Raw genomic sequence first — 14,480 nt, forward strand, 5'->3', positions numbered from 1 at the left:
CCACCAATACCATTTTGTTCAGCACCTATGTTCCTTGGAGGTCTCCCATTTATGGGTTAAATTCTGGCCCCACTGAAGTAAATGGCAACACTTACATTAGCTTCAGTGGACCCAGGATTGCACACCAAGTATGTGGTCTGATCCTGTGAGATCTGACAAGATCATAGCACTGATAATTGTAATGATCTGATGGCTAAGTGCCAAAATAGAGGCCAATGTTAACAAATGATTTACAAATTGGAGTGTAAACTATAACGATGTGTAGTGCTAAGAAAAGCAATAGTGAGTGCAAGAGAAAAGAATCAGTGGTTTATAGCATGAAATAAAAGCAAAGCAATACATGGAAAATCGCCTTTAAACTCCCCTTTCATTTCTGTTCATGGCACCTTCATAAACAGAATTAGGGACTACTGATTTCAGGAAGCTTGGCAGGTCCAGGATGCTTTTTGTGGCGTAATAATTGGCTGGGAAGAGTCTGCAACCCAACATACAACTGAAAGTCATTAATTCCCCCCTGAAAAGGAGGACTTGTGGCACCTTAGAGACTAACAAATTTATTAGAGCATAAGCTCTCATGAGCTATAGCTCACTTCATCGGATGCATACTCTGCTACTCTGAAACCTACCATTAATTCCCAAGAATTCCCCGCATTGAGTTCATTATTTGTGTTTTGAATAGAAACTAAACCATATGGGATGTGCATTTTTTATTTATTTATTTATATATATATTTATGGCTCACTAGTTTCGTAGAATCTCTGAGATCTTTTCACTTCTGACTTCTGTTAGGTCATCAAGACCTTCTACCTGCTCAGGCAGCATTATTTCCTGTTGTATTAGTTCTTTGTTTAGTTTAGTTTCAGCCGTCTCAAATGCTGGGCTTCTACCCCACTTTCCCAGAGAGATTTCTGTGCCTGATTGATCTGACTGACAGGAAGTGTTTCTGCTATCAGGTTACATTTTCACATTCTTAACTTCATTCCATTGCGAAATAATAATAATACTTAATAATATTCCTAGCTATGTTCTTTTCTTATCCTAAATTATTTTTCTTCCCGGGTGTTTTACATCCATTCAGTATTTGTAAACTCTTTCTTTGTCCGCCTCCTAATTGTGGCAAACTTAGAATATACATATTTAGCTCCTTCAGTTTTTCTCATTAGTGTATTCCCTCATGAATCTCTAATCATTTTTGGGTTTTTCCTCTAACTTCCTTCCAGTTTTTCTACATCTTTCTGATGTAGGCTAAAACTGAATGCAGTATTCCATGTGTGGTTACACACACAATATAATGCTTCTGCATATGGATCCTCAGATTGCATTTATCTCATGCTGTGTATCTTGTTGCAAACTCATTTCTAAGGGCGTGTCGACACTGCTATGCAGTTTGCGAATGTCAGTGAGCATCAAAGTGCTGTGCTGTAACTCTCCCATGTGGATGCTGTGGGCATGAGCTGAAAGCTCCATTGTTCACACTAATTTATTTTTTTAGACACCATATAACATGAATCTAACGTGATACCTGTGGTACCACACAAGACATTTCTCCTCCCTCCTCACAAACTGGCCATATTTATTATCTATTACCAGGTCTATGCTACCCTTTACTTCGGTATAACTTACGTCACTCAGGGGTGTGAATAAGCCACCCACCTGTGTGACATAAGTTACACCAACCTAAGCACCAGCGTGGACATCGCTATGTCGGCAGGAGAGCTTGTCTCATTGACGTATCTACTGCATCTCGCGGAGGTGGATATATTACGCTGATGGGAGAGCTGTCTCCTGTCAGCATAGAGCATCTTCTCCAGACACATTACGCGGTGCAGCTACATCGATGAAGCACTTCTAGTGTAGACTAGCCCTATGAACTTTGTTTATCAGCCAGTATTCAATTCATAGGTTAGTGCTCAAACAGCTTGTAGAGAAACTAATTTTATAGTCGAATTTCATGGGCTACTATATCACATGCTTTACTGATATCCAGATGTACCTACCACTTTTGGTACTTTATCTAATTTTGTATTTTTATCCATAAAGCCAATCTTGCTGCTTATTACTTTTGTTTCTCTTAAACTCTTAATGGTTAGTGATTTTGGGGAGGGAAGAGGGGTCTCAGTATTTTTCAATCCTTTTACTAAGGATAGAAATCAACTGTACAGGATGGTAATTGCCATGTGAATGTCTGACCCGTGCAACTTCGGCCTAGTCAGAAGCATCACTGTTCATTGCCTTCCTCTAGAGTTGGCCTTAATCGTGTTACAATTATTTTCATCATGATTTTTCCCTGATAATAAGCTTATCCCTGTCTAACTATTCTGATCTGTAGAATCTCCTTTCTTCAGGACTGGTACAACCATTGCCTTTAGCGAGTTGTCCAGTAACTCCTTTTGCTCCCACACCTTTTAATGTATTTTTCCTAATGCTTTGATAGCCCTTGTCCCACTGGCTTTTAGCAGCGCAGCTGTTATATTGTCTATTCCTGCAGCTGTCCCGTTTTTTAACTGCTTCACTGCTTTTTCTGTTTCCTCTGATGGCAGCTCAGTGCTGATATCCATTCTGCCTTGCAAGTTGCCCTGTTTATCCAGCCCAGGGGTTGGCAAACTTTTTGGCCTGAGGGCCACATGGGGGTTCTGAAACTGTATGGAGGGCCGGGTAGGGAAGGCTGTGCCTCCCCAAACAGCCTGGCCCCTGCCCCCTATCTGCCCCCTCCCACTTACTGCCCCCTGACTACCCCCCACCCCCTTACCATGCCGCTCAGAGCACCAGGACTGGCAGCTGCGCTGCCCAGCCGGAGCCTGCCGTGCTGCCCGGCAGGAGCTCGCAACCCTGCCTCCCAGAGCACTGGCGGTTAGGCAGCGGGGGAGGGGGCTAGCCTCCCCGTCCAGGAGCTCAAGGGCCAGGCAGGATGGTCCTGTGGGTCGTAGTTTGCTCACCTCTGATCTAGCTTGTCTAAAATGCTTGCTGGATGAACTACAGGGTTCAGCTCTTTGTCAAAATGCTTCTTCCATACTCCCAGCACATCTTCAACATTTGTTGTGTGTTCACAGGTAACCTTTCTTACTGCTAGCTAGCCTGATTGTGTTTCCATGCAACTTAACCTGATTGAATTGTATATATTCACATTTTCCATATATTCACATTTTCACATCTTACCTGCTTTTCCTCAATAACTATTTTAAAAATAAACTTTCATTACTTCCTAATAGGTCAGATTTCCCTTCTGTATGTATTGTTCCAGTTCATTAAGTCAGCAAACTTTGAGCCATTAACTTCAGTGCATTCCTCTGTTAAAGCTAGATTACTTGGACATTATTAATGGGCCTTCTCTCTCTCTCTCTCTCATATATTGTAGTACAGGTACAGATATCCTTCTTTTCCCCCCCTCCACTCCCCTTTTTGACTCCTTTGGCTAACAATAACTCATTCTATTTTCCTGCCTTTTCCTCTCCCTGGAGTCATTAAATGACTTTATGTATTTTGTTTGGTGTCCTTTTATCTTTTCCATTTACAATATAGGTTTTATTAACTTCTACCAGTTATTTTTAATTCAACCATATGACACCTCTCTGTTCCTTCCAGTCAGAGGAACTGTGTGGTGCCTCAGTTAATGAATCTCTTTGGATTCCACTGGCTTACTTTACAATGGTGAATGTTAATAATTCCTTTCAATGCACCTTCCCCAATAGATTTCTGAATAGCCGCCAAATGTGTTTTTTCTAAAATTTTCTACCCAAGTTTTGCTACATTTGTGAACTCATTCCTTAGCAGAATGAAATAAAGTAATTTAATGCTTTTATTCCAGTGTTTGCAGTCAATTCACTTTTGTTGATAAATAAGGCTAAGTTTTTGTCAGATATTTTTAGTAAAAGTCACAGGTACTAAACAAAAATTCACAGAAGCCCCTGACCTTCACAAAAAATATCTCTGACAAAAGGGGTAGGTGGGTTTAGCACCCTGCTGCTGTGGCTCCCGGGTCCCACACTGCTGCAGTGCATGGGAGCTCTCGGGTCCCCCTGCCCAAGAGGCTGGGCTGCTACAGGGTTCCCCACCCCCACCGGGCAGCTGCGGGCAGGGGACTGCAGGGTCTGTTAGCTCCCAGCCACAGCAGGCAGTGGGGACTCCCTGCAGCTGTTGAGCCATGGTGGGCCGCAGGGCGACCCCCTGCACACGCAACGGGGACTCCCCGCAGCTGCCCAGCTAAGGCAGAAAATGTCACGGAGGTCAATGAAAGTCATGGATTCCATGACCTAATTGTAGCCTTATTGATAAACAATAGATTCAGATATCTTTTCTTCTGGTTGAGAAGTCTGTTTGCCTGTGCTTTATGTCCAACCGATATCTGGGTAGTTAAAAATCCCCAAAGATTATGTATCCTATGATGTAGAACATCCCAAGCATTGGTTCAGGAATATTTTGCTCTCCAGTCTTATTAGTCTGCAGCCAGTACATGTTCTCGCTTTCTTTTTTGTTTTTCATCCTTTGTATCCTAACTCAAAGAAATTCATCACCCTGTTCTTCATTGCCATACTATAGCTTATTGGGATAGCAAATGTTGTTTATCCATCTCTTCTGCTTTTTTCCTGTCTTATGAAAGTTGCATTTGGCTATAAAGTGTTGCTGCTTTGGCCAATTTTATTTTGTTCCTATGTTCTTGTGTTTTCTAAATGTATGTTAAAGGTGCCCAGAGTTTTGGACAAATTCACTTTGTGCAATTTGCATAAGACTGCACTCTAAACAAAGATTTCTATATTTCCATTACAAATAGATTTTCTTTGCACATGTTGCTTGCATTTTTATATAAATGCTTTTTGTTGTTTCTGGGACAAGGTTGTAGGGTATTTGGTGCTTCAGGTACAGAACTAATGAAAAAAGAAAAGGAGTACTTGTGGCACCTTAGAGACTAACACATTTATTAGAGCATAAGCTTTCGTGAGCTACAGCTCACTTCAAAGTGAGCTGTAGCTCACGAAAGCTCATGCTCTAATAAATGTGTTAGTCTCTAAGGTGCCACAAGTACTCCTTTTCACAGATACAGACTAACACGGCTGCTACTCTGAAACCAGAGAACTAATGCTCTCTACAGTATCCATTTTGATAATTTAAATTTCTCAATAGTCTATTCAATTTGCAGTTACCATTGTGGAGAGCATTTCCTGACAACTAATGAGTGGCTGAACAAGTTTGCCTTGGGCCTATAACTCAGCCGTGCATTAGGAGGTCATTATCGCCATTAGAAACTATACAAAGTATAAGGAAAAACTAAAGTAATTTCCTCTTCTATATGTTAAGTAAAAAGTTGGGCTACATAGTACCATGGATGTTGTGTTCTCTTTAGTGGTATAAATGTGCCAGTCCACTATCCAGTGAGAAACCAGAATTTCAAGCTCAATGCTTATTCAGAATAAAATGTAACAACTGTTTTGTAGAGAGAGTTCAATCCAATGAACTTTCTAGGATTGTTAAATTTTGTCAGGTATAGTAATTGTGTTTGTATAGAACAGAGTTTCACCAATTTTGTATGTGATTAATTTGGCACTAGTACTCTTAATTTGCACTGGACACGAGTTAACTTCCATTGATGGCTACTGCACATTGTTTAAACAATCTGTCCATGCTGCTTTCATGGAACAAGCTCGTTAGTAGTTATTAAAACCTGAAACTGTACTGGAGAATCAAACTATCCTCAGCCTTTATTTATGCAGAGCAAGATCTTCAATTCTGCTAGATGTAGTAAAAACTAACTATTACAATTATATTCTTCCTGTTTTTAAAATGGCAGAAACTCAGATATTTTTTAGCATGTCAGTCATGTGAAACCCTATTCAATCCAGCACACTATCTAGCATACTGTTTTTAATGGCCATTTGAGTCCTAATGGATAAGGAGGCTGTTGCCTGACTGACCTCTCCACAAAAGGCCAACCTTTTTGTTTAAGAGCAGTGGCTGCTGGCCAGGAGCCCAGCTCTGAAGGCAGAGCTGCCACCCGCAGCAGCGCATAAGTAAGGATGGCATGGTATGGTATTGCCACCCTTACTTCAGCACTACTGCTGGTGGGGCACTGTAATAGCTGCTGCTCTCCAGCAGCCCAGCTCTGAAGGCAGCACAGAAGTAAAGGTGGTAATACTGCAACCTCCCCTAAAATAACCTTTGTGCTTCCCCTTCAACTCCCTTTTGGGTCAGGACCCCCAATCTGAGAAACTCTGATCTCCATGAAATCTGCATAGTAAGAGGTAAAAGCACACAACAGACCAGATTTCACTGTCCTATGTGTTTTTCACAGCTGTGCATTTAGTAGGGCCTTAGTTATGTCATAAAAGCTGTATAACAGCAAGTGGTGGAAGAATTCAGGAGAAGGAAAGCTCATGCAAATTAACTTTCTCTAGCTATGCTTCACTACTTCACATTCTTAAGACCGTTTTCTCTATCTCACTTCAAGCAGCCTGTGGAAGTCACTCCAGCCCTTTGAGTAGGTATTGGAGTAGCTACATCAGGGACAATGAAGACTTCTAGCTTGGATTAAAAGAATACAGAGGGGTCCTTTTACACCTACTCTAGTCACCAAGGAGGGACTCCCATCACTGTTAAGGATGAGGGGTATGTCTCTCTCTCTCTCTCTCTGTCCTTTGAGCCCCCCATTGTCATTTTATGTAGGACACAGTTAATCCAGAATTGGCAACCTTTGGCACATGGCCTGTTACGGAAATCTGCTGGCGGGACGGTTTGTTTACCTGCAGCGTCCGCAGGTTTGGATGATCGCAGCTCCCACTGGCCGCAGTTCACTGTTCCAGGCTGAGGGATGTGCTGGCCACCGCTTCCCACAGCCTCCATTGGCCTGGAGCGGCAAACCACGGCCAGTGGGAGCTGCTGTTGGCCGAACCTGCGGACGCTGCAGGTAAACAAACCATCCTGGCCCGCCAGCGGATTTCCCTGATGGGCCGCGTGCCAAAGGTTGCCGATCCCTGAGTTAATCTTTGCCCCCTTTTGTTGCTTTTTGGACTGATGTCTTGAATGGAGCTTGTTTCCCAGAAGAGCCTCTTACAGTCTGAGGGATACTCCAAGATTTTTTTTTCCCCCCGGTGACTGCCTCCACCCCGCACTCATGACATTCTTGATATGTAGGGGATGGGAGAAGGATGATGATTAGTGAGTCCCCCAAAGTAAAAGTGATGATGTAGGAAAGTAAAATGATTGATTGGGGCTAAGCTATTCAAACAGAGGAGCCTAAAAACAGATTAAAAATCCTAATTTGCAAAATCAGGCAGATACCTAGAAGTGCTGAGTATTTATTTGCTCCCTTTGTGGTCAGTTGGAACTATGGGGTACTTAGGACTTTTGGGGAAAAAAAATCAAGCACCTGCTTAAATATATTTTAAGACCCTAACTTTAGGCTCCTGCTTTTGAACCCAAATTATTAAAATTTGAACCCAAGTTTACACCTCGTTCTTAAAAGTTGCTTCCAGTAGTAAAATGAGAAATCTAAACTCTTTTCCCCTCACTTTTTTCCTAATTTAATTCAAGTTTAAAGGATGTGACGAATGCAATTTACAACAACACAATTTTGGCAGAGTAACACTTTTCAACAAAGGAAGTTATTCAGGAGACAAATGCTGCCCTGAGATGCTACTTACCCCTCTATAATTCTTTCAGTTAGTAGAACTTTACTTGATTTTGTACAAGGGCAGCAGACTAGGAAACAGTTCTTTGAAAGTAATTAGTTTGTAGCAAAATTAAAGAAATTTGGATTATTTTGATCCAGAGTAAACCAAATGTTCATAATAATCAGATGAAATGCAGGAATTTTTTGTAGGGTACCTGCTCTAAGTAATCTTATTTTCTTATACCGAATAAACTTTAAGCAGAAATCCACTATAGGTTTTATACTGTATTATGTGTTTAGAAAAGAATTCTATACCTTTTAGAAACATTTGGATATAGTGTAAGTTGCGCTCCCACTCTGTTCCCAAGAAAGTATACACATGCACACACCCTGTATGCAAATCTTACTACCTTTTTAGGACTTTACTTAGTGGTACCTCGGATAACAGTAAGAAAACTTTAAACCTCAGCCTTCGGCTTCTCCCCTAGATTGTTTCTAGAACTCCCCGGAAGAACCTCCTTTGTCCCAGGTCCTAGTTTTCTCTCTGCCCCAGAGGGACACTCCAACCCCTTTTATATAGTGGCCGGAGCTAAAAAGACCCAGCTGCCAACAAGAATCAGTATCTTCATGTAAAGTTCTAGTACATAAACTCAGTGTGGCTCAGCAGAGGAACCTTGCATTTTTATGCAGGGTCCTAGAAACTGCCACTCTGTTACAATCACATCCTGTAGCACTTCCAAAATATATATATTTGTACACTGCTAAAATGCAGTCACCTACAGTTTACAAGTTGGTAGCCAGCTATACAAAAGTGGCAGGAAAGAATGTGGATCACAGACCCTTCTCAATATTCAAGAAGAGCAAACAATTAAATGTTACTATGTATAGGTCCTTCTATGAAAACCTTAAAGTACCCAAACTATCTACAGGAAGAGATGAAGGTTCCTAGTTCAAACCTGGGGCTTACACCAGTAAACAATTTCCTTTTGCTAAAAATAAAACATGATTGACAATGTTTTGATTAATAGTAAAGAAAATATCAGGTACAAATTAATTCTCACCTGCATATAGTTAATAAAAGTACATGAGGATTTTAAACAATAGATGGGGATGATTTTTTACATTACCCTTCTGAATGTGTGTGTCTGTGTAGCTAAATTTCAAGAACTTTTACCTCAAACTTTTAATTTGAGTAATCTTAATAAAACACATTGTATTCAATGATTTTTCCATAATATTTTAGAGCTTTTCCTCTTAATCCATATAATTTAGATTTTGTATTACAATAATTAGACTAACAACAAGTGGTTGCTGGGATATGTAATAAATTTATAAATATGGGTTTTGCAAGGAAGAAAAGAACACCATAGTCTTCCAACTATACACACACCTTTTAAAATTGCACTGAGTAAAAACAAACAATGGCAGGAGAGCAGGGCATATTTTATATTACTACAACACAACAAAGAGGTCAGATATTTCTGTGCTATGTAAGCTATTCTGTATTTATAGAAGTGCTTTTAAACCCCCTTAAGCAAGCTTTGAAAAAATGTATTCGTCAGTGGTGTGTAAGAAATACTCCTTGGTGAATGGTGTAAGGCCTAAACCACCAGTTTCTGCATGAGTTGAGCTTTCTTTTACCAAAATTAAGTTTCTATCACTGCATAGAAACACAGAGAGACTCTTGATTGTGAAGAAAACCTCATTGCTGCCAACTTCTGCAATTATTAGTGTTAGCATAATTTTCCCTAAAACCCCAGCTTCTGTATTCATGTGACTAGATGAGAATCTTCTACCCCTCATGGTTGAGGAGAAAAGGCTGAAAATACAATCAAATTGTATGCCAAACACTAATAAAAACCAGAAGGCAAATAACTCTACTCCCTCAATTATTAGTTTGTTTTTTATATAAAGCCTGTGTCATGGGGGTCTGACTTAAGATTTTTGAACCGTTAGGGTTGGCAGTACTGTAACCTTCCTAATGAGCAAGCCCAGTGTTTTCTTGAGTCCAAATGCAAGCTTCGATGTTGCTGCTGCTAACTTTCTGAGCATCTGCCTGTGAAATTTAGAAGATTCTAGACAACGTTATTTAGAATTTTGTTAGCAGTTGCTGTGGTCAGCTGAACCAAAATAATTTGGCAGGCTCCTTAGTTTTTGTGTAGCAGACTGGAAGTTCTGTGGCAGGTCCAAATAAATTAAAAAAAAAAAAAAGGGGGGGGGGGTTCCTAAAAATAATACATACAATCAGCATAGTGTCCCTTGGTTTGTTTTTTAATATTAAATTCACTATTTCACTTGGCTATTACATTTTGAGGTTATAATTTTCAATACATTTTTGTATAGGCAAAAGCTGTCAGGAGGGAAGAAATAACTGGGTAGAAAATAACTTGGGCTCTTGGACTCTGAATAATTGTGTGAAGTGGATTGGAATTGCAGTGTTAATACATTACTTAGCTGTTACTGCTAATTTTATTAGCAATAAAATAGTTAGCAATGCTAATGTAAATTGTTATCTTTAGATGTCAGACCTAATGCACCAGATTATGTGAATGGGGGCAAATAGCACCTTTCAGATTCACCTTGTTGATTCAAGCTGTCTGTAGACTGAAGAGAACATCACTGCTTCAGTTCTCATTTTGAAGGCTTTCTTTGCAACCATAAGGGCTAGAAACATTTAAAATCAGGACCTGATTAACTTTTTGTGGGCCCCTCTGGGGAATGATTGTAAAGGGGGCTGGGGGAAAAAGCACAGTGGGACAGGAGCTAGGGTTGGTCCCTGGAGCAAGGGAGGGAGTAAGCAGAATCCTGCCGCCCTCCCGCCCACAGAGAGTGGGTACCTACCTGGTCTAGCCCATTCTCTTTGTTTCTCTCTGCACTGAGCTGCCCCTCCTCCCACAGCAGCAGGAGGACAGGTTCTCTTCCAGCCCTCTGGGGTGGGTGTTGGGAGTGGGAGGAATGGAGGCAAATGTGTTTATTCCTATAACCAGACTTTTAGTTTCCAGTCAGCACTGCTAACCGGACACTCAGGTCCCATTTTCTACTGGAGTTTCAAGTCTAAAATTGAATACCTGGCAACAGGGCTGCTGGAAAAGCCTGGGGGAAGGGGAGGGGCAAGCAATCATTTTTAAAAGTGAGAGAGCTAAGCCTTAAAAGTGGTGGGTGGGCTAGGGAGTGGAGAGGAGCTAGTGGGCAGGGCCATGTCTGCTGTACTGCCCAGGTAGGTTGGAGACTGTGCGGATCAGCTGACACAGTATCCCCAGCCCAGGTGACATGACAGCCAGTGGTGGATTTACAGTTAGTGGGGCCCCCTTGGCCCTGTGCTCAGCTTCATTTTTGGGGCCCCTCCTTGGGACCCAGCCAAGAAAAAGTTCTTTTTTTCCTTCCTCCTCCTCCTATAAGTAATAGCAAGTAAATGAAGAAAAAGTGAGGTACCTTGATTATTCTTGTAGTCAAACTTATTTTTCTACAGACCACTTTAAAATCACGGAGGGGCTTGACAGACCACTTAATGATCTTTCCAAATAGTGTATAAAAAAACAACACGTTGGGGTGCTGGGTCGTGGAGTGCTTACCTGGGGCAGCTCCTGTTTGGTGCTAGGGGTGCAGGTGGGAATGGGGGCAGGGTGCAGGAGCTCCTGTTTTGTGCTCAGAATAGGGGTAGGTTCAGGAGTCAGGGCGGGCAGAGGGTGCGAGAGAGGGGTGCAGTGGTGCTCACAGCAGGGGCCTGGAGGTGGTATGCCCAGATTCCAGCCCCTTCCCCAAGGCCCCGCTCCCACCTCTTCTCCGCCTCCTCCCTGGAGCGTCATGGTAAATCTGGTACTGTTTAAAATAAATACAAATAAAGAGTGCTTATACAATAAATAAATATAAATACAAATAAAGAGCACTGTTCTGTAGCAAGGGATAAATTCTTTAGCAGATAGTGGGGCTGTGGAATACAGGGACCTGTCAATTTCATATTGCCTCCTGGAGCACTGTTTTATAGATTCCAAGGCCAGAAGGGACCACTATGATCATCTCATTTTACCTCCTGTATGACCCAGGGCACAGAACTTCTCCAAAATAATTCCCTGTTTGAATTAGACCATATTTAAAAAAAATAAAAATAAAAAAAAAAATCAACCTTGATTTAAAAATTGCCCATGATGGAGAATGCACCATGATCCTTGGTAAATTGTTCCAATGGTTAATGACCCTCAGTTAAAAATTTACACCTTATTTCTATTCTGAATTAGTCTAATTTCAGCTTTCAACCACTGGATCTTGATATACTTTTCTCTGCTAGATAGAACAACCCATTATCAAATGTTAGTTCCCTAGATAGATACTTCAATCAAGTAACCCCTTTCCCTTCTCTTTGGTAATCTAAATAGATTGTGTGTCCTCAGCGTATCCCTGTAAGGCATGTTTTCCAGTCCTTTACTCATTCTTGTGGCTCTTCTTTGAATCTTCGCCAATGTACCAACAACCCTTGTTGAACTGTGGACATCAGAGCTGGACACGGCTTTCCAGCAGCAGAGTAGACTATTCAGGGAGCACAACACTAACAAACATCAAAGCTGTGGGAATAATAGAGTAGTGGAAACCTCCTTCCTGCGTGGAGCAGTTATCCTTGTTGCATAAAAATATAAGATGTGGTTGCAAATACCAGAGATGGTCATCTTCTATTGTGGAAGAAGGGGCTATGGACTATACGGAGCACAATAATAGGTTCTCACTGCATTTTTATGCAGTGTTTACATAAACAATATTATTGCTAACACATGAACTCTGTACCTTACTGCAAAGGACAGCACTGTCTTTGGCTTATCTTTGGAAGTTTTGCCCATGTGAATGGGCTGAACATTTCCCAGTACCTCTTTATGTCTGAAGGCACACTGCCTCAGCTTCTCCACTTTTCAGGGCTCTCTTGATTAAATTACCAAAGTAAACTCTTTTCTAATTCAGCAACTCTTTTCCCTGGAGCTAGATTTATTAACATACAATATTCAAAATGAAAGTACTTAAATCCCCATCAAGTCAGTACTTCTAGGCCTTCCCTACCTGGAGTCTTTTTCCTGACAACTTAAGGTTTCCTGCTGGAGTTTCCTCGCTCCTAGCAGTCTCTGTGGGTTGACTCTCTCTAGGTTCCTGCTGTCCCTTATAGGGGAATGAATTCCTCTGTGCCCAGCTGGTTCTACTAATTAAACCCCATGCCACATATGCCATGTATTCCTAATTGTATGGGACTGGCCAGCTCCAGGCCTCTGGCCTTTGACGGTATGTCTACACGGCAATTAAAAAACTGTGCCAGGCCAGCTGTGAATGTCTAATTGCAGTTTAGACGTGCCTAAAGGGGAAGGCCATCCAGTTACCGCCTCCTTGTTTCCCCTCTCTGGTTGATCTCCACCTTGGGGGTGGAGTGGATGTGGTGGTTTCCATGTTTATCAGACATGTGATGAACCAGAAGCTGATATGAAAGGAGCATTGAAACTCTTTACTTTCAAATAAATAAACAAAAAACACAACTTTCAAGAATTTGATTTTATAAACTGATATGAAATTAAAAAGTAAGTTACTGTTGTTATCCTTGTATCCTGATATCTTTCTGTGATAATACCTTTTTAAACTACCAAATGGGTGTACAGCAGATGGATTTATTATACTTACATTTATGGTCACAACGAAATCAGAGCACAGGGATATTATACAGTGACAGTGGTTATAATCAAATAGTATTTCAGATAACTGCTGTGTGGCTGAGGAACAGGAGTAGCCAGTCAGATTTGGAATTTTGCATAACTGATGCATGGCTTGTTTCAGAATTATTATACAGTCATTATGTCTCTGATTTGCTGCTGACTGCTAGTCCATATGCCCAAAGTACACATGGCCCCATCATCTTCTCAGCCTTTCCTCTCCCTTACTGCCCCCAGTTCTCTCTTTTCCTACGTTCACTTCTACCTGATTAAGACAACTCAGTCCAGTCCAGTCCAGTCCAGTCCTGTCCTGTCCTCCCTCTGATTTAACCACCTCCTGTCTCTCAATTGGAATTATTTAAAAGTCTTGCCTCCTAAGTCCCTCCCTCCTCACCTCAGCTGTCCAGAATAACAGTAGTTGCTATTTATTAATTAAGGTGAATTGGACTGTATTGGATTCCTCCAGCCAACACTGTTGCTGTAGAAACCATAGCAGTAGATAGGACTAGGAGCTGTGCAGAGTTGCAGACATTCTTTTAAGAAAGAAAAAGGGGTACTTAGTATTGGTATAAAGTACAGTGGGCTCAAATCATTCCTGATGCAACTTGACTGACTTCAATAGAGTTGCATAGAAATCAGGGATGAGTTTTACCTACTGTCATTGTTTATGATAAACCAGTGAGACACAAACATTCATATTTCTACAGGCAGTATTTTCTTTTTTCACTTTGGATTAGTTATTTTAGCTGTGGGAAATCTTTACAGAGAGAGCTGCCTTTTACACACTAAAAACCCCACACCCAACAACAAACTAGTAGAGAGGTGGAGCAACTGAGTCTGGTGGGTGGAGGAGCCTCCTATGCCGTGTTAGAACTGGCTGTGTCATCCTCAAGTGAAAAAGGGGGTTGGCCAGGACTTCATTAAAACTGAAACCAAGGGCAGGACTCTATGCTGAAACAAAAACAGATCTGTCATAAGGATCTTGTGCTACAATTAACTAGAAGTTAGACTATAAACCAACTGTACAAAGTGAGTACTGTTTTCTGACTTGCTTTTCTATCTTCTTTTCTCTGCTTTAGGCTAATTACATGATCTGGTTTCTTCTTTTCTCCTAGCAGTGCTCTGAACGAGCTGCTGACCTCATAGGCTTATGAGATGTTCCTTTTATCTGGGCTGGAGCATTCCCAAACAGGCTGAGTGCA

At 41.4% G+C, this 14,480-nt stretch overlaps 1 protein-coding gene across 11 annotated transcripts in view; it reads left to right on the forward strand.

The window, feature by feature from the left end:
- Positions 1–14,480, forward strand: part of CAST (calpastatin) — a 103,452-nt gene that overhangs the window by 14,844 nt on the left and 74,128 nt on the right. The window contains exon 1 of one of the 11 annotated variants that reach the window (XM_074952893.1): positions 14,204–14,307. The exons of 9 other annotated variants lie outside the window; for them this stretch is intronic. The gene's annotated coding sequence lies outside the window, so the exon portion shown is untranslated. Of the gene's footprint in view, positions 1–14,203; positions 14,308–14,480 lie in introns of those variants that run through there. One more of the 11 variants, XM_074952892.1, reaches the window with a different exon arrangement.

Source organism: Natator depressus, chromosome 5, assembly GCF_965152275.1.
Source record: "Natator depressus isolate rNatDep1 chromosome 5, rNatDep2.hap1, whole genome shotgun sequence".
NCBI classification, from domain to species: Eukaryota; Metazoa; Chordata; order Testudines; family Cheloniidae; genus Natator; species Natator depressus.